At 38.0% G+C, this 20,407-nt stretch overlaps 1 protein-coding gene across 1 annotated transcript in view; it reads right to left on the bottom strand.

Moving 5' to 3' along the window:
• The window catches only part of LOC133665008 (multidrug and toxin extrusion protein 1-like), a 170,994-nt gene that overhangs the window by 53,913 nt on the left and 96,674 nt on the right, over positions 1–20,407 (bottom strand). Inside the window, exon 3 of the mRNA XM_062070144.1 lies at positions 10,277–10,366. The gene's annotated coding sequence lies outside the window, so the exon portion shown is untranslated. The remainder of the gene's footprint in view (positions 1–10,276; positions 10,367–20,407) is intronic.

Genomic DNA, 20,407 nt, shown 5'->3' with positions numbered 1-20,407 from the left:
GGGAGGGGGGGGGGGGGGTTGCGCCAAATGTGTAGCGAACAAGCGATGGTGGGGGGGGGGGGACGGTTGATTGGCGGCAGCAGGTGACGGCGGCGGTGCGGTGGAGGCGTGGGTGGCCGTCAAAATGGCAAATGAGGGGAAATTGTTTTGAGTCAGAGCAGATTTGGTGGAGGGAGATAAGGTGGTGACGGCGGTGGTGTGATTAGGATGATGATGGCGGTGTTTAGGGGGAGGGGGGCGAGGGGGGGGGGGGTGAATGGGCCTCGCGTGTGTGTGTACAAATGTAGATAATGGCGGCCGGGGCAAAAAAACGGGAAAACGAGGGGGAGACAAAAGAAGTGATGGAGAGGAGCCAAAATGGAGGAAGGACGCCATGTTGGTGCTCCAGTCGGTACATGAGGAAGCTGCGAGCGGATTCGGGGGGACAATGGCGTACGGGCGGTGGGGGAACGGGGGGGTTTAGGGGATTGGCGGGCGGGGGGCAGGGGGGACGTCTGTTCCAGCTGATAATGACGATAGCGGGGACGCTGACTGTTATCGCTCGTGACGCCGGCTCGCGTCTTAGCGTGCGGCGTGAAGGTGGTCTCCACACAAAGGGGAGGCGTGCGGGGGTTGGGGGAGGGGGGGTAAGAGGGGGCTGTCACCTGCAAACACTTGACGCCGGCGTGCATTTGCCTCCTTTAGGGGGCGACCAATTTTGTGTAATTTGCACGTTTATCAGAGCAGGTGGGGGTTGGGGGGGGGGGGCGGACACAAAGAACACACTCACATGGCGGAGGGGAGGTAAAGGGGGGCTTGGGGGGGGGGGTGCTTCTTGCTCTTCTTTGGAAGCACTTTTTTTTTTTTAAAAGATGAAAGGTAATCCAGCCAGTGAGTCACATGGCGGGTGAGTGCCATGTTTGAGAAACACGCCCGGTAAGCGTCACAACAGCGGCCCGTCGAGGCGGCGCCGCAAACGTACTCCGGCGTGATTGCGCCCCTAATTAAGTCCTTGTCTGACTGGGGCATCTTGGGAAATGTTTCCTGATTCCGCTTGTTTCCGCAAAACTCCTCCACGTGACTCATCCGCCGCGTGGCGTCACGGAGGCCCCACCCCCCTCCCCCCCGGCACCCGCCAGACGCTAAGCGTGAGTTGATTGGGAGCGTTGTTGACTGAAGAGGCTCGCTGACGGCGGCGGCGGTCTGACCTTGCAGGGAGGGCGGCGCCGTTTGGCTCACTTTCACTTCAGACCCTCTGGGGCGGGTGGAGGGACGGGCGGGGGGGGGGTTTTGTTCTCGCTCGAGCCTCACCTGACGCACGTCAGCGGTTGACCCCTCCTCGCATGTTAGACACTCTGTTCCGGAAGCTTCTTAGTGACGCACGCCGCTCAGCTCAGCAAACTATCGACGTGGCGCCTTTTATACCTTGTTGACGTTTTTTTTATTTTTTTAAACCAAATTTATAAGGGGCGGAGCTTGAGTCTTGTTCATTTGATATATTTTTCATTTTTTTCAGCTAGATCAGGGCTTTCCGAAGTGCGGCCTGTAGGTAATTTGTTAGCAACCGTTAGCGTTTTTCTATTAGCATGCTAATTTTGCAGGTATACGCCTCAGCGTCAAATATTGGGATACTTGATGAATGATACCTACTAACATGCGAACGCTAGTGCGCTATCTTTTCTTAAGCTAATTTTGTAGGCATGGACGTCAGTCCTATTCGAGTACCTTATTAGAGATGTCCGATAACGGCTTTTTTGCCGATATCCAATATTCCAATATTGTCCAACTCTGAATTACCGATCCCGATATCAACCGATATATCCAGTCGTGGAATTAACACATTATTATGCCTAATTTTGTGGTGATGCCCCGCTGGATGCATTAAACAATGTAACAAGATTTTCCAAAATAAATCAATTCAAGTTATGGAAAAAAATGCCAACATGGCACTGCCATGTTTATTATTGAAGTCACAAAGTGCATTATTTTTTTTAACATGCCTCAAAACAGCAGCTTGGAATTTGGGACATACCCTCCCTGAGAGAGCATGAGGAGGTTGAGGTGGGCGGGGTTTAGGTGGGGGTGTAAGGGGGTAGCGGGGGGTGTAAATTGTAGCGTCCCGGAAGAGTTAGTGCTGCAAGGGGTTCTGGGTATTTGTTCTGTTGTGTTTATGTTGTGTTACGGTGCGGATGTTCTCCCGGAATGTGTTTGTCATTCTTGTTTGGTGTGGGTTCACAGTGTGGCGCATATTTGTAACAGTGTTAAAGTTGTTTATACGGCCACCCTCAGTGTGACCTGTATGGCTGTTGACCAAGTATGCCTTGCATTCACTTGTGTGTGTGAAAAGCCGTAGATATTATGTGATTGAACCGGCACGCAAAGGCAGTGCCTTTAAGGTTTATTGGCGCTCTGTACGTCTCCCTACATCCATGTACCACTCCGTACAGCGGCGTTTTAAAAAGTCATACACTCTACTTTTTGAAACCGATACCGATCATTTCCGAACCGATACCGATCATTTCCGATATTACATTTTAAAGCATTTATCGGCCGATAATATCGGCAGCCCGATATTATCGGACATCTCTATACCTGATGCATGCTAAAATGTTAAATGTAGCATTTGTCATATATTTTGGTATTTCACTAATGCTAACTGTAAGCATGCTGTTGTTAGCATGTTAGTAGAATACCGTTAGCATACTAGTTTTTTTTTAGCTCATATTTTTGTTACTTGATGCTATCTGGCCAGCGTGCTAACTGTTAGCATTTCAGTTCGGCTTTGGCTTGCATGCTAACATTTTCAGGTACACACCACGGAGTGATACATTTTAGTACTTAACGGATGTTACAGTTACAAATAATATTAGCATGCTAAAATGCTAAATGTAGCATTTGTCATATATTTTGGTATTTCACTAATACTAACTGTAAGCATGCTGTTGTTAGTATGTTAGCAGAATACCGTTAGCATACTAGTATTTTTTTAGCTCATATTTTTGTTACTTGATGCTATCTGGCCAGCGTGCTAACTGTTAGCATTTCAGTTAAGCTTTGGCTTTTCAGCATTCACGCACAATTCCTACGCGGAATTCTCTACCAAAATGTATCAGTCTGTGGACCTCAGTGGTAAAAGTTTGGACACCCCTGCGCTAGATGCTAAGCTAGTTAAGGGCTGGGGCGCCATTACTGTCACCTACTGGAATGGAGTAGATAAGTATTGATTGCCAATGTAGCCTAAAAATGTATTTTTAAAAATAGATTATTGAATATTTTGAATCAACTTAGAATCGTCATAAAAAAAACTGTGATTCAATCCCAATGGGAACCAATTTTTTTGGCAGCTCATAATATAAACTTGTGTGCGATATCACGTGCGATACAAGGAGTCATGCAGTGTGTTTACTTGTGTGTGATATAATTTGTGATAACAGCAGTCCTGCAGCGTATCTAATTGTGTGAGATATAATGTGCGATACGAGCAGTCCTGCAGCGCGTTTACTTGTGTGTGACATCATGTGCGATACAAGCAGTCCTGCAGCGTGTTTTCTTGTGTGCGATATCACGTGCGATACAAGCAGTCATGCAGCGTGTTTACTTGTGTGTGATATCATTTGTGATAACAGCAGTCCTGCAGCGTATCTAATTGTGTGAGATATAATGTGCGATACGAGCAGTCCTGCAGCGTGTTTGTGTGCGATATCATGTGCGATACAAGCAGTCCTGCAGCGTGTTTACTTGTGTGTGATATAATGTGCGATACAAGCAGTCCTGCAGCGTGTTTACTTGTGTTATATCATTTGTGATACCAGCAGTCCTGCAGCGTAATTAATTGTGTGAGATATAATGTGCGATACAATCAGTCCTGTAGCGTGTTTATTTGTGTGCGACATCCTTTACGATACAAGCAGTCCTGAAGAGTGTTTACTTGTGAGCAACATCATGTGCGATACAAGTAGTCCTGCAGTGTGTTTACTTGTGTGCGACAACATGTGTGATACAAGCAGTCCTGCAGCGTGTTTACACATACAAAGCGTATTAGAAAGTATCCAGTAACAAACGTGTCCGCGTCGTTCAACTTACTGCGTCATGAGCTTAACTTCATGAATTACTATGTTATGACCACTGAGGTGACACCATAAAACAAACAACAACAAAAAACAATTACCACTCCACTTTAACTTAAAGACAACATCAGTCTATTCCAGACGGTTAATAATAAATAGGTTAGTGTTTTTCATACCTACCATTGTTGTCTGCTTGACTCATTTCACTTGATCAAACCTTTTTTAACATTCTACACTATGAAATAATACAAGAATGTATGAATGGTGCTGATATCGTATCGCATCAATAACGGCCAAACTGAAAAATATATTTAACAAAAAGACATAATGAACCTTTTTTGAAGTATCAAATAATTATAGTTGCATATTACTTACACATACAAAGCGTATTGTAAAGCATCCAGTAACAAACGTGTTCGCATCATTCAACCTACTGCGGCATGAGCTTAACTTCATGAAAAAAAAAAAAAAAATTACCACTTCACTTCAACTTAAAGACAGCATGAGTGTGTTGCATATTACTTACACATACAAAGTCTCTTCACTTGATGAAACCTTTTCAACGTTCTACACTACGAAATAATACAAGTATGTATGAATGGTGCTGATATCGTATCGTATCAGTAACCAAAAAAGTAAATTCAACAAGAGGACATAATGAACCTTTTTTGAAGTACCAAATAATTCTAGTTGCCTATTACTTACACATACAAAGCATATTAGAAAGTATCCTGTAACAAACGTGTCCGCATCATTCAACTGAGCTTAACTTCATGAATTATTATGACCACTAGGTGTCACCAAAAAAACTTAAAATGTTTTTTTGTTTTTATTAAAAAATAAATATAAAAAAATACCACACCACTTCAACTTAAAGATGGCATCTATTCCAGACAGTTAATAATAAATAGGTTAGTGTTTTTCATACCTACCATTCTTCTGTGTTTGACTCATTTCACCTGATCAAACCTTTTTTTAACATTGCACACTACTAAATATTAGTAGTATGTATGAATTGTGCTGATATCGTACCTCAAGTCTACAATATATTACAAACCCCGTTTCTATATGAGTTGGGAAATTGCGTTAGATTTAAATACAATACAATGATTTGCAAATCCTTTTCAACCCATATTCAATTGAATGCACTACAAAGACAAGATATTTGATGTTCAAACTCATAAACTTTTTTTTTTTTTTGCAAATAATAATTAACTCAGAATTTCATGGCTGCAACACGTGCCAAAGTAGTTGGGAAAGGGCATGTTCACCACTGTGTTACATGGCCTTTCCTTTTAACAACACTCAGTAAACGTTTGGGAACTGAGGAGACACATTTTTTAAGCTTCTCAGGTGGAATTCTTTCCCAATCTTGCTTGATGTACAGCTTAAGTTGTTCAAAAGTCTCCGTTGTGGTATTTTAGGCTTCATAATGCGCCACACATTTTCAATGGGAGACAGGTCTGGACTACAGGCAGGCCAGTCTAGTACCCGCACTCTTTTACTATGAAGCCACGTTGATGCAACACGTGGCTTGGCATTGTCTTGCTGAAATAAGCAGGGGCGTCCATGGTAACGTTGCTTGGATGGCAACATATGTTGCTCCAAAACCTGTATGTACCTTTTAACATTAATGGCGCCTTCACAGATGTGTAAGTTACCCATGTCTTGGGCACTAATATACCCCCATACCATCACAGATGCTGGCTTTTCAACTTTGCGCCTATAACAATCCGGATGGTTCTTTTCCTCTTTGGTCCGGAGGACACGACGTCCACAGTTTCCAAAAACAATTTGAAATGTGGACTCGTCAGACCACAGAACACTTTTCCACTTTGCATCAGTCCATCTTAGATGAGCTCAGACCCAGCAAAGCCGACAGCGTTTCTGGGTGTTGTTGATAAACGGATTTCGCCTTGCATAGGAGAGTTTTAACTTGCACTTACAGATGTAGCGACCAACTGTAGTTACTGACAGTGGGTTTCTGAAGTGTTCCTGAGCCCATGTGGTAATATCCTTTACACACTGATGTCGCTTGTTGATGAAGTACAGCCTGAGGGATCGAAGGTCACGGGCTTAGCTGCTTACGTGCAGTGATTTCTCCAGATTCTCTGAACCCTTTGATGATATTACGGACCGTAGATGGTGAAATCCCTAAATTCCTTGCAATAGCTGGTTGAGAAAGGTTTTTCTTAAACTGTTCAACAATTTGCTCACGCATTTGTTGACACAGTGGTGACCCTCGCCCCATCCTTGTTTGTGAATGACTGAGTATTTCATGGAATCTACTTTTATACCCAATCATGGCACCCACCTGTTCCCAATTTGCCTGTTCATCTGTGGGGTGTTCCAAATAAGTGTTTGATGAGCATTCCTCAACTTTATCAGTATTTATTGCCACCAACGTTCCCTCTAAGAATTGCGTACTGCTCAAGCGTCCTCTGCGCACAGCAAATATATGCCGCGCACCAAATCAAATCCCATCTGAATTCTAAACAAAATAAACACATTTATTCTGTGTAATTTTGCAATGCAACTCTGAGTGACAGTGACAACAAGCGGCCTAGTGGTGTTCGTCAACACCATTCAATTGAACACCGTTCAATTATTGTAACGTCTATCGAGATGCTTCGAGGACAGGAATTATGTCGATCACTTTATTGAGCAAAACTGTTTATATTCGGACATAACCACACCAAAAAAATGAGTATATTTCATTTTCTGCCATACAAACCAGGCCAAAACCAACCCAACTTGTCATCTGTCACCAACACGCATACCACTAAGCCGTTTATATTTACATCTAACACAATTTCCCAACTCATATGGAAATGGGGTTTGTAAATGCAGAGGTGCATTTTCAAATATGTTACAATATTTTTTAGGCCTTGGCAGCGGTCTGACTTAACATTGATCAACAAGAATACTTTGAATGGGCGTGTCTTTTTCTAAATGTGTCTGACTCACTGTCTGTGTCCAAACCTTGTTAAAAGCATTCCGGAGAGACGAACGTTTATTTATAAATCCTAGACATGTTTTGTTTTTTTGGGTTGCATTTATTTTTATCGCCATCATTACCGTCCTGTGCGGAATAAGTGACGCAGATGACTTGAACTTTACAATCCCCGCTGGCGACACGATGTAATCACATTCACTCCGTCACTGTCACATGACTGCCGGCGCAGCAGCCGAGTGGTCTCTCTCACATCCCTGTGTTGTGCTTTTTTTAGAAGCATTTTTAATGTCATGAGTGCTCATTGACCGGCCACAATATTAGGTAGAGACAATGAATGATTTGTCTTGCTCATCAAAATGTTATAATTTGCAAGCGGTCCAAAGTGCTTTGTGTTCCCACGCCGTGTAAACCCAATCAGGATTCGAGCGAAACCGTGTGGCAAAAAAAAACGGAACAGGAGCGCTCGTGACCGCCTCGCTTTGATGGGCCTTGACGGGGGAGGGAATAAAATCACTTTAGAGGGTGAAATTTGAATAAAAATCAATACATACTTCATTGATGGTGTTGCCATGGCAACACGATGAGGGGAAAGATGAGGGGGGGGGGAGAAAAAAGCTAAAAGCTACCTTTACACCTGCAGCCCCTGTGAAACTTGCATAAACCTTTTAAATGGAACGTCCCGGAATAAAATGAGACGCCTGTACCCCCCCATCCCAACAAGAGGATCATCTTTACACACACACACACACACACACACACACACACACACACACACACACACACACACACACACACACACACACACACACACACACACACACACACACACACACACACACACACACACACACACACGAGCTAATGGCATGAGCGAGCTTCTAGAGCGAGGAGATGGCTGATGAGACAGATTTTGGGCTTCGGGAGGCAGGGCGCCTCCTTCTCAGGCGCTGATTGTGCGCCACGGGCGACTGCAAACACAAATGGACTCGGCTCCACGTGATTGTGGTCCAGGGACATAAAAGTGGAGGGAGGCGGTCCAGTTTAGCGGCGAGAGAATTAGACGCAATGTTAACAGTAAAACAGCCCGGCCAACATATTCAAATATGTGTTTATAATTCAGTTATGAATGATTTTATTTGTGCATATTAAATGGTAAATGGTAAATGGGTAAAAGCGCTATACTTGTATAGCGCTTTTCTACCTTTTTAAGGAACTCAAAGCGCTTTGACACTATTTCCACATTCACCCATTCACACACTGATGGACATTAACATGTGTCATTTTTAAATCTGCGCTAACTAAGGAAGAAGAAAGAAAGGAAGAATATATATATATATTGTACATACATATAAACTTATAAGTTAACGCAATAATAATAAGTTAACAATAAGTACTTTTAACGGCACTAATTTATATATATATATATATATATATATATATATATATATATATATATATATATATATATATATATATATATATATATATATATATATATTATATAAGATATATAATATACATACTATATAATATAAATATATATATAATTTTTTTTATTTTTAATCGTTTGAGCTTTTTTTTCCCAATTAAGACACAAATTAAAATATACCTTTTATTTATATATATATATATATATATATATATATATATATATATATATATATATATATATATATATATATATATATATATAAGGGGGGGTCAAAGTTAACGCCATAATAACGTGTTAACTATTAGTATATATATATATATATATATATATATATATATATATATATATAAAAGGCACATTTTAATTTGTGTCTTAATTAGGAGAAAAAAGCTCAAATGATTAAAAATACACCTTTTTTCATCTTAAAATTGAGTAAGATGACAAAAATGATTTTAAAACAAAAACTACTTTTTCTTTGTTTATTAGAGGAACAATGCATACAATTATAAAAAAAAATATATATATATTTTTTTTTAAATACTTTTTGGTCTCTTCGGGAAGAAATACCTAAAATGATTATATTTTTTTAGGACATTTTTTTGTTTGTTGGGGGAGAAATGCCTAAACAGATTTAAAACACAAACACACACACACACACACACACACCCACACACCCACACACCCCCACACACACACACACACACACACACACACACTATATATATATATATATATATATATATATATATATATATATATATATATATATATATATATATATATATATATATATATATATATATATATATATATATATATATATATAGTATATTTATATATACTAAAATGTTTCTTTATTAGAAGAAAATGCCTAAATGACTCAGAATGAGTGACTTTAGAAAGTTAACACAATACTGGTGTGTACATGTAAGATCAGGTGAAAAAATAATCTTGCAATAAAAAATAATAATCGAAGGCCCTGTTAGTGAACATTATCTTTTCAAAGTGCAGGTGTACCTAATGTAGTGACCTAGCGTGCCTAAAGCGGTCTGACATCTTGTCACATGATTTTTTTATTGTTCTCTCGCTCCAGCCCGCCATTGGCCTGCTCCGTCACCCGGGGCAACCGCACCAAGCGCATTCCTCCATGATGCCTTTGGCTGTCGTGCCACCGATTATGTCGACGTCGTGACAAAGCCACGCGTTTGGCGTTGTTGGGGAGACAATGTGGCTTTGTGGCCCATTACAAAGCTCTCTTTTTGGGGCGAGGCGGGGGGATTTGGCTTAGTCTGTTTTAGTGTGTGCGTGCGTAATAGTGTGCGTGTTACAGTGTGTGTTGTAGTGTGTGTGTGTGTGTGTGTTGCCTACAGGTGACTCATCGTACTGCAGATGACCACATTGTGCTGCTGCTGTTGCTGAGACTGTTTGAGCATTCGAAGCTCACATTTCTCTCAACCTCCCCCCCTCCTCTCCACATTATTTCTTGTTTTGATCATTTTTACACTGCCGTGTCACATGCACACACACACACACACACACACACACTCACACAACTAGCGCACAACTTTCAGTGCACTATGTTGTCGTGCACCCGTTCGAGGTCGCAGTGAGCTGTAATGTCACGTAGGCATCCACGGTGGTGCAGTGTCACAGAAAAGGGGGCGGTGCTAATGAAGCCAAAGGGCCGGGGGGGGGGGGGGGTTAATGATGCTGAGGGTGGTGATGATGAGGCGTGCAATGACACACACGCGCACACACACACACACACACACACACACAAAATGAGGTAAGGATCAATTTGTACATGCATCCCCCTCCCCCCCATCAATTATATCCACTTACCCCATCGCGCTCGCTTTTACCGCCTCCTCGTCGTCATCCTCCTCTTCCTTCTCCTCCTCCACGTCCCGTCTCGCCTCCATTGACTTTGTCCTGTCAAAACATGACCGGAAAGTTGCTTCAAAATGAAAAGGATGCTAATGACATGATTGTATTATACAGTCACATGTTATAATCTGTATATTTCAGTATGAAAAAACAACTACCGTATTTTCCGGACAATAGGGCGCACTGCGGGTGAATGGTCTATTTTTGATCAGTTTTCCTATACAGTCGTGGTCAAAAGTTTACATACACGTTTGAAGGACATAACGTCATGGCTGTCTTGAGTTTCCAATCATTTCTACAACTCTTATTTTTTTGTGACATCACATAGACAAAGATAAGACCTTCTGGAGGAAAGTTCTGTGGTCAGATGAAACACAAATTGAGCTGTTTGGCCAAAATACCCAGCAATATGTTTGGAGGAGAAAAGGTGAGGCCTTTAATCCCAGGAACACCAATTCCTACCGTCAAGCATGGTGGTGGTAGTATTATGCTCTGGGCCTGTTTTGCTGGCAATGGAACTGGTGCTTTACAGAGAGTAAATGGGACAATGAAAAAGGAGGATTACCTCCAAATTCTTCAGGACAACCTAAAATCATCAGCCCGGAGGTTGGGTCTTGGGCGCAGTTGGGTGTTCCAACAGGACAATGACCCCAAACACAAGTCAAAAGTGGTAAAGGAATGGCTAAATCAGGCTAGAATGAAGGTTTTAGAATGGCCTTCTCAAAGTCCTGACTTAAACGTGTGGACAATGCTGAAGAAACAAGTCCATGTCAGAAAAACAACAAATTTAGCTGAACTGCAGCAATTTTGTCAAGAGGAGAGGTCAAACATTCAACCAGAAGCTTGTGGATGGCTACCAAAAGCGCCTTATTGCAGTGAAACTTGCCAAGGGACATGTAAACAAATATTAACATTGCTGTATGTATACTTTGGACCCAGCAGATTTGCTCACATTTTCAGTAGACCCATAATAAATTCATAAAAGAACCAAACTTCATGAATGTTTTTTGTGACCAACAAGTATGTGCTCCAATCACTCTATCACAAAAAAAAATAAGAGTTGTAGAAATGATTGGAAACTCAAGAAAGCCATGACATTATGTTCTTTACAAGTGTATGTAAACTTTTGACCACGACTGTATAATGTGCACCGGATTATAGGGCACATTGAAGTCATATTATAAAAACAATTTTCTAAATGTAAAACACTTCCTTGTGGTCTACATAACATGTAATGGTGGTTCTTTGGTCAAAATGTTGCATAGATTATGTTTTACAGATCATCTTCAAGCCGCTTTCTGACAGTCACTTCAGGATGCGCCGTTTTGTGGGGTGTCTTATTTACGTGGCTCACCTTCGACAGCGTCTTCTCCCCGTCATCTTTGTTGTAGCGGTGTAGCGTGCAAGGACGGGAGTGGAAGACGTGTCAAAAGATGGAGCTAACTGTTTTAATGACATTCAGACTTTACTTAAATCAATAACGGAGCAGCATCTTCTCATCCGGAAAGAACAACAACGGAAATAAATGTGTCCCGTGAAAAAACGTCCGACCGGAATTCTCTAATAACTAAAGTTCCTTGGGTGAATATTGTAAACTCACTACACCGGTATGTTTTAGCGCTTTCATGGCGAGTTTACTGACAGATATAAGTAAGAACTTTGCACTACTTTATATTAGAAATGGCAACAGCGGAGGATGAATGTCCCATAACGAGAAGATAGAGAAAAATAAGAAGCTTATCGACTACAGTGTCGGCACAGACTACAAAGGCGGACGCGTAAAATTTGTTAAGATTTATGCAGATCCCAAATACAGATCAGCAGGTACCAGAAGGTAAGAAAAGTTGCTTTTGCATAATATTTTGAAACAAAACGCCAGATATTGTCTTACCTTATACAGACACCATAATAATACTCGTATGTTGAAGCACAGTACAATCCATCAAGCGGTGCGGCTTCATAGCTTACCAAAGTCGTACTAAAACATTTTGATAGATTTTTCAGCACCTGTGTGTAATGTTCTATATTCTCAATGGAACATATAAAATGTTGGTGTTGTTTACTTGAGTCATATTGCAGTCTACACATATCTCTTATGTGTGACTGCCATCTAATGGTCACACTTATCATTACACCATGTACCAAATAAAATTGCTTCGAGGTCGGTAAGCAAAACCAGAATTTTTCCATACATTAGGCGCACCGGGTTATAAGGCGCACTGTCGAGTTTGGAGGGAAAAAAAGGATTTTAAGTGCGCCTTATAGTCAGGACAATATGGTAAATGTTTTATTTATTATGTGTAAATATACAATATACAGTAGTTCCTTTTTTAATCTAATAATTTTAATATTTTTATTGTTTTCACTATATATAATACCCTGTATTTTTTTCTAAAACCTAAACCCTTTTACATTTAAGTATTTCTGCCATACACAATATTTTCACATATTTATTTGTGAATTATTGATTCAACTTTTGTTTGTTTACATTTATAATTTATTAAAATGCAAAATAACAATTTTTAGAGGAAAAATGCCTAAAAGTATTATAAAAATGTTAAAATGTTTTTATTATTGTTATTGTTTGTTAGGGGAAAATGCCTAAAATATTAAAGAAAAAGAATCATTAGCGCATCACTGCAGTAGTTGTGACCCCAAGGTGCAGAGATAGGGTGCAGGTAAGCAATGTACAGTACAGGACAAAAGTTTGGACACACCTTCTCCTCATTCAATGTGTTTTCTTTATTTTCATGATTATTTACATTGTAGATTGTCACTGAAGGCATCAAAACTATGAATGAACACATGTGGAGTTATGTACTTAACAAACAAAGGTGGAATAACTGAAAACATGTTTTATATTCTGGTTTCTTCAAAATAGCCACCCTTTGCTCTGATTACTGTTTTGCACACTCTTGGCATTCACTCGATGAGCTTCAAGAGGTAGTCACCTGAAATGGTTTTCACTTCACAGGTGTGCTTGAAGCTCATTGAGAGAATGTCCAGAGTGTGCAAAACAGTAATCAGAGCAAAGGGTGGCTATTTTTAAGAAACCAGAATATAAAACATGTTTTCAGTTATTTAACCTTTGTTTTGTTAAGTACATAACTCCACATGTGTTCATTCATAGTTTTAATGCCTTCAGTGACAATCTACAATGTAAATAGTCATGAAAATAAAGAAAACGCATTGAATGAGGAGAAGGTGTGTCCAAACTTTTGGCCTGTACTGTATATCAATACACACTTAAGAATAGTGCAGCAGGGAAGTGCACAGGAAGTATCAGCAAGCATGCAAACAAAGCAATTACAAACTATAATTTGGCATATAAAGACGGCTGATTGGCAACCTCGAACAGGTGTGCCCAGATTGAAGATCAGACACAGGTGAGTGGAACAACAGGAAGTGGAACGAAAATAAGAGCGCTGAAAATAAAAAAATACAGAAAATAATGAAACACTAGACAAAGTCAGGCCTGACGTTTCAGGTATAGTGGCATTTTTTTATTATATATTTTTTTGATCAGGGGAAAAAAAGCCTAAAATCTTTGAATATTTTATTCAATTGTTTATTAAGGGAAAGTGCCTAAAATATGTTTATCTTCTATTTAAACGTCTATTATGGGTGAGGGAAGGCCTGTGTTTTGCATTTGCCTAAATGATAATAATACAAAAACACATATCTGTTTAGTAGGGGGTAAATGGCTAAAATTAACATATGATATTTTCTAAGGGAAAAAATCTTAAATGCTAAAAAAATAAAAATTAAAAATATAGTTTATTATGGTAAAATGCCTTACATTATTAAAACATTTTTTATATATATATATATATATATATATATATATATATATATATATATATATATATATATATATATATATATATATATATATATATATATATTTACGTTTATTTTTATTGAAAAAAAAAATGCTTGAAACGAAAAAAAAAAAAAAAGGGTCATCCAGGTTTTTGTTTTTTTATGTTCAGGCAGCGCCTAATTTGGAATGTTGTTCTTTCTTTCTCTCAGTCAGAATGACGAGTGCACAGTAGGCTTAGGAGGTAAAAATAATACTGTCGCGTACGTGGAAGGTCAGGTTTATTTTTATATGAGTCAATAAATAATCCTGCAAATAAATAATCCTGTTAAGAGGCCATTTTAAATTTAATGAATGAAGGAAAGCTACTGAGCAGAAATAGATGAACCTAATCTCTTTCTCTCTCTCTCAAACATAGACACACACGCACAAACGCACACACACACACACATACACACGCACACACACGCACACAAACATTTACATGGTAATCACCCCTGAGTCTCTCAGGGGGCCCCGTGGGACCAGAGGGCGAAGATGGTCTGAGAAGAGTCCCAGTTGTCCCATTGAAAAGATCATTAGCTTGCTTAGCGTAATCCACAACAAGACGCCCGTGTGTCTGTGTGTGTGTGTGTGTGTGTGTGTGTTCCTGCGTGTGTGTGTGTGTTGGTGTGTCACTTGCGTAGCCGTGCGTTAAGCGGCTGTTCAATTGACTCCGGGGCCCCTGTGTGACGTGGGCATTAGCTTTATTGCTGGGATCTGAGGGGTTGTTTAGCGACAGCTGGGATTTGGACCCCGGGGACTGAGCCTGATGATTGGTGATAGCGGACATAAATGAAACAGGAAATAGGCGTTCAATCGGACGGCCGGGAGGGCTGTGGTAACAAACAAAAAAATCTGAATGAATTGAAAAAATACTGCCTTTAAGTAAATTTTTAAGACAAGGGGGTCCAAAGTGAGGCTCAGGGGCCTTTTTTTTTGGGGCCCTTTGCTTATTCTAAAAATAAAATAAATTGAATGTGATAAAGCTATATTATTACATATTGTACACAAAGCTAGTTCAGTAGATATTGACAAACATTAGATTGCTTTTAGTAGGGCTCTAATTCTTTGGGCTTCACACAATTCGCATCAATTCTAAGGGGGAACAATTTGATTCAGAATCGATTCTTGATTCAAAACGATTCAAAATCAATATTTTTTTAATACCATTGAGTGCTAGTTCTATGATTAACTACATTCCTCCATAAAAAAAATTAACAGTTCTGATCAATTTATGTATTATTATTCTGTATTTTGTTTAAAATAAGTATACAAATACATTTAATAAAGTGGATGGACAGGACAGATTAAAAAAATAAATAAATAAAACAAATGATCAATTTGTAATTTTTTTTTTAATCAATTAGGAATCATTACAAATAGGAATTGCGATCATTCAAAAACAATAGAAAGGACTCAGTAATGTTTTTAGTTAAGACTAACATTTTATTTATGGACAATAAGCAAAAACATACAAGTATGTATTTTTGCAGAAAAAAATAAATTCTTAATCGTTCTGATTAAAAATGTTCAAAAATTGATTTAAAAAAAAATACAAAAACAAATAATAATTTAAAAAAATAATATTTATATATATATATATATATATATATATATATATATATATATATATATATATATATATATATATATATATATATATATACATGTATATATATATATATTTAAAAATAATAATAAGAATAATAATAATTATATATATATATATATATATATATATATATATATATATATATATATATATATATATATATATATATATATATATATATATATATATATATATATATATATATGTATATATATATATATATATACAGTAGTTTTTATAATAAAAATCAATTTGTAAAACGATGTTATTAGGCAATATCTATACAACAAGAAATAACTTTTCTAATCTGTTTTGAAAATGTTTAATTGTAATGAGTTTTTCAAATAATACATTGCGAGAATCGATTCTGAATTGAGTTGTCAACCCAGGAATTGGAATCGGACCAAGTCGTTAGGAGACCCCTAATGTTATGTGACTTTTTTTAAATTTTAAACCCAGAAAAACAAAACTGCTTATTTTCAGTTCAAATATAAGGAATTTGAATATATATATATATATATATATATATATATATATATATATATATATATATATATATATATATATATATATATATATATATATATATATATATATATATATATATATATAAAGAAAATTCAGGTGAATATTTTTGGTTTGAAAAGAAACTGTTTTGTGTTTCTAGATTCAAATACAAAACAATTTACAAACAACATAAAAACAACATTATTTTTCGTTTTATTTCTAAAACAAAGAACAATTTTTGTTGATTTGTTTCCTTTCCAAAAAACTATTAAATCAGGCAGATACTAAGTAAATCAATATTTAGGTTTTTTCTTTTTCAATAAAAAAAAAATGTGTAAGAAAAAACTGTAAAAAGCTCCAAAAATATGGAGATATTGTGCATAGTTTTCATTGGACAGCCAACAAAATGTAGGTTTCTTTCTCATGATGTCAGACTAGCATTTTTTTTTGTATTTTTTTACCTCCACCAGGAGATAATGTTTGTTTGTTAATATGTGTTTGTTGGTTTGTCATTAAAAAGGTTTTGGGCAAATTTTAACAAAACTTTCAGGAAATGCAGAAACAAGGTAGATTTTGGGCCTGATCCTGATCATTTTCTACTACGTTAAGAGCTTTAAAGCGTGTGTGTGGGCGTGTGTGTGTGCGCGTGTGTGTGCATGTGTGCGCTAGCAGCCCCGCAGAGACAAAGACACAGTGGATGACTGACAAGAGGCTTCACTTCGTGTCATTTACTCAACTATAGATACTCTAGTTCCAGTCCAGATCACCGTCTGGATTCAGGACTTTTTCACTTTTGGGAGGTTAGGATGTCCTTATATGCAGATTGTTTTTGCATAAATAAGCGCATGTAAAATTAACGAACGAGAGAGCGCTTAATGTCAAATTATACCGCAAACATATTCCTAGCCCATTCCTGCTGTGTCACTGTTAAGAATATAAGGGCATAAGCAAGAAGTTAGTCAGACGCACTGGGTTCAAATCCCAGCCATACACACTAAAAAATGCTGGGTTATTTTGATTTGACAACCCAGTTTAGGAGTTGCGAGTGTTGGGTTGAATTTTGGAGTTATTTTTATGAAGAGCAATCCATTTTTTCGGTTATAAGGGTATTATTTTTAACTCAATTTCTGGGTTTTCAAAACCATGAACCATTTTTGCGTTGTTTTTCAATGAGTAACGCATTTTTGAGTAAACAGCTTTTTTTTTGTTAAAAAGTTTGTTTTTTCTTGAAGGAAATTGTATTAACATTATTTACAAATATATGAGCATGCTGTATAGAATTACTAATACCATACACGGCAATTCTTGTAAAAAAAAATGTCACTCATATCTTGCTTTTGAGTGTATTTTATTGGAATAAAAATTATTTTGATCAGTAGTTGGAAGAGTAGGACAAACCAGCAGTCAAATTTATAGTTTTAACCAACTATTGGGTCAAGGAGTGCTAAATTGCGCAACCCAATAGTTGGGTTTGGAATAACCCAATAGTTGGGTTTGGAATAACCCAAAAGTTGAGTTTGGAATAACCCAAAAGTTGGGTGTGGAATAACCCAATAGTTGGGTTTGGAATAAACCAACATTGTAGTGAGCATAACTCAGCTTTTGTGTCAAATAAAGTAAACCCAATAATTTGTTTGGGAATAACTCAACATTAAGTTATCATAACTCAACATTTTGGTTAAATAATTCAACACAAAAGTTGGGTTGAAAAAATGAACACAAAATGTTGAGTTAAAATAACTAAAAAAAGGGGTTTGTCATTTTCTGAACCAGCAGTTGGGTTAAAATTGGGTTATTTATAACCCAATTTACCCCAATTTAACCCAATTAACCCAATCTAGTCTAAGACTTAGATTGGTCAGATCTAGTCTTAGATCTAGACTGGTCAGATGTAGTCATAGACTTAGATTAGTCAGATCGAGTCATAGACTTAGATTGGTTACATCTAGTCTGGACTTAGATTGGTCACATCTAGTCATAGACTTAGATTGGTCACATCTAGTCTTAGACTTAGATTGGTCAGATGTAGTCATAGACTTAGATTGGTGAGATCTAGTCATATACTTAGATTGGTTACATCTAGTCTTGGACTTAGATTGGTCAGATCTAGCCTTAGACTTATATTGGTCCGATCTAGCCTCAGACTTAGATTGGTCACATTTAGTCTTAGATTTAGATTGGTCAGATGTAGTCATAGACTTAGATTGGTCACATCTAGTCTTAGACTTAGGATTGGTCAGATCTAATCATAGACTTAGATTGGTCAGATGTAGTCAGACTTAGATTGGTCACATCTAGTCTTAGAATTACATTGGTCACATCTAGCCTTAGACTTAGATTGGTCACATCTAGTCTTAGACTTAGATTGGTCAGATCTAGTCTCAGACTTAGATTGGTCACATCTAGTTTTAGACTTAGATTGGTCACATGTAGTCATAGACTTATATTGGTCAGGGGCCGTATTTATCAAGCGTCTTAGAGTGCCATTTTACACTTAAGTCCTGAGAATTTGCGAAATTTAGTCCTACTCTCAAACTTAAGAATAAAAGCTATTTATTAACTTTCTTAAGTCTAAGAATCACTCCTACTCTCCACGATATTTAAGAGACCTTCAGAGGTGTCCTAAGTGGTTAGGAGTTGCTAGCGGGGGATGGCACTGAGGCAAGAGAGACGTGCCAGGGAGCGGAAGGATGTCCTGGCTTTGTTTGATGACGAGCAGCTGATCAAACGGTATCGTTTAGACAGAGCGGGTATTATTTTTGTCACAGATTTAATAAGGGGCGTCATCTCATCAGCAACAACACCAGTTTCAAATTAGTTGCCTAATTAATGATTTGGAAAGAAAAGGAAACATTTATTTTTGATTCATTGCCAATATTGTTTGTTTGTTTTGTATTATTTTGTAGTTTATTGTCAAAATATACACTCCCATTGTCCACTTAAATATTTCTAAGATATTTCTTTATTCTTAGACAAGGGATTCCCTTCCGTGATTGGTCATTTCTATGGACACAGAAATGACGTCACCTAAAATTCTGTTTACGGCACATAGTAATGTCGTAATTCAGCTCTGAATGTGACACTTAAGATTCAGTCCTACACTTCGCTGAAAGTGTGAGTAAGACGCTTGATAACTAACTTTTAAGTGCAGCTTTCAGCGAATAATTTCTTTACTCATAAGTCAACTCTTAGCAGACTTCTTAGGAGTAATTCTAAGAAGCTTGATAAATACGGCCCCTGATCTAGCCTAGATTGGTCACATCTAGTCTTAGACTTAGATTGGTCACAGCTAGTTTTAGACTTAGATTGGTCACATCTAGTCTTAGACTTAGATTGGTCACATGTAGTCATAGACTTGTATTGGTCAGATCTAGCCTCAGACTTAGATTGTTCACATCTAGTCCTAGACTTAGATTGGTCACATCTAGTCTTAGACTGGTCAGGGGCCGTACTTATCAAGCTTCTTAGAATTACTCCTAAGAAGTCTGCTAAGAGTTGACTTAAGAGTAAATGAATTCTTCGCTGAAAGCTGCACTTAAAAGTTAGTTATCAAGCGTCTTACTCACACTTTCAGCGAAGTGTAGGACTGAATCTTAAGTGTCACACTCAGAGCTGAATTACGACATTACTATGTGCCGTAAACGGAATTTTAGGTGACGTCATTTCTGTGTCCATAGAAATGACCAATCACGGAATGGAATCCGTTGTCTAAGAATAAAGAAATATCGTGGAAATATTTAAGTGGACAATGGGAGTGTATATTTTGACAATAAACTACAAAATAATACAAAACAAACTAGTCCCCGCCGGCACTCACGCTACCGCTCCCTCTCTTCTATCGCCCACACACTCACTGACGTCACTCACCTCACGGCCACACACATACGCTACTGTCATAACATGTTCTTTCCAATTCATTAATTAGGCAACTAATTTGAAACTGGTGTGGGTGGCTCTATATATACTAGCCCACTGCAGACACATGCAGAAATCAACAAGGAATCGAAAAGTATTAAATCTGTGACAAAAATAATATCCGCTCTGTCTAAACGATACCGTTTGATCAGCTGCTCGTCATCAAAAAAAACAAACATTGTTCCGTTCC

This window comes from Entelurus aequoreus, linkage group LG14, assembly GCF_033978785.1.
Source record: "Entelurus aequoreus isolate RoL-2023_Sb linkage group LG14, RoL_Eaeq_v1.1, whole genome shotgun sequence".
Classification (NCBI taxonomy): Eukaryota; Metazoa; Chordata; class Actinopteri; order Syngnathiformes; family Syngnathidae; genus Entelurus; species Entelurus aequoreus.
The sequence above is the reverse complement of the archived record's forward strand: the minus strand, read 5'-3'. Positions and strand labels throughout refer to the sequence as shown.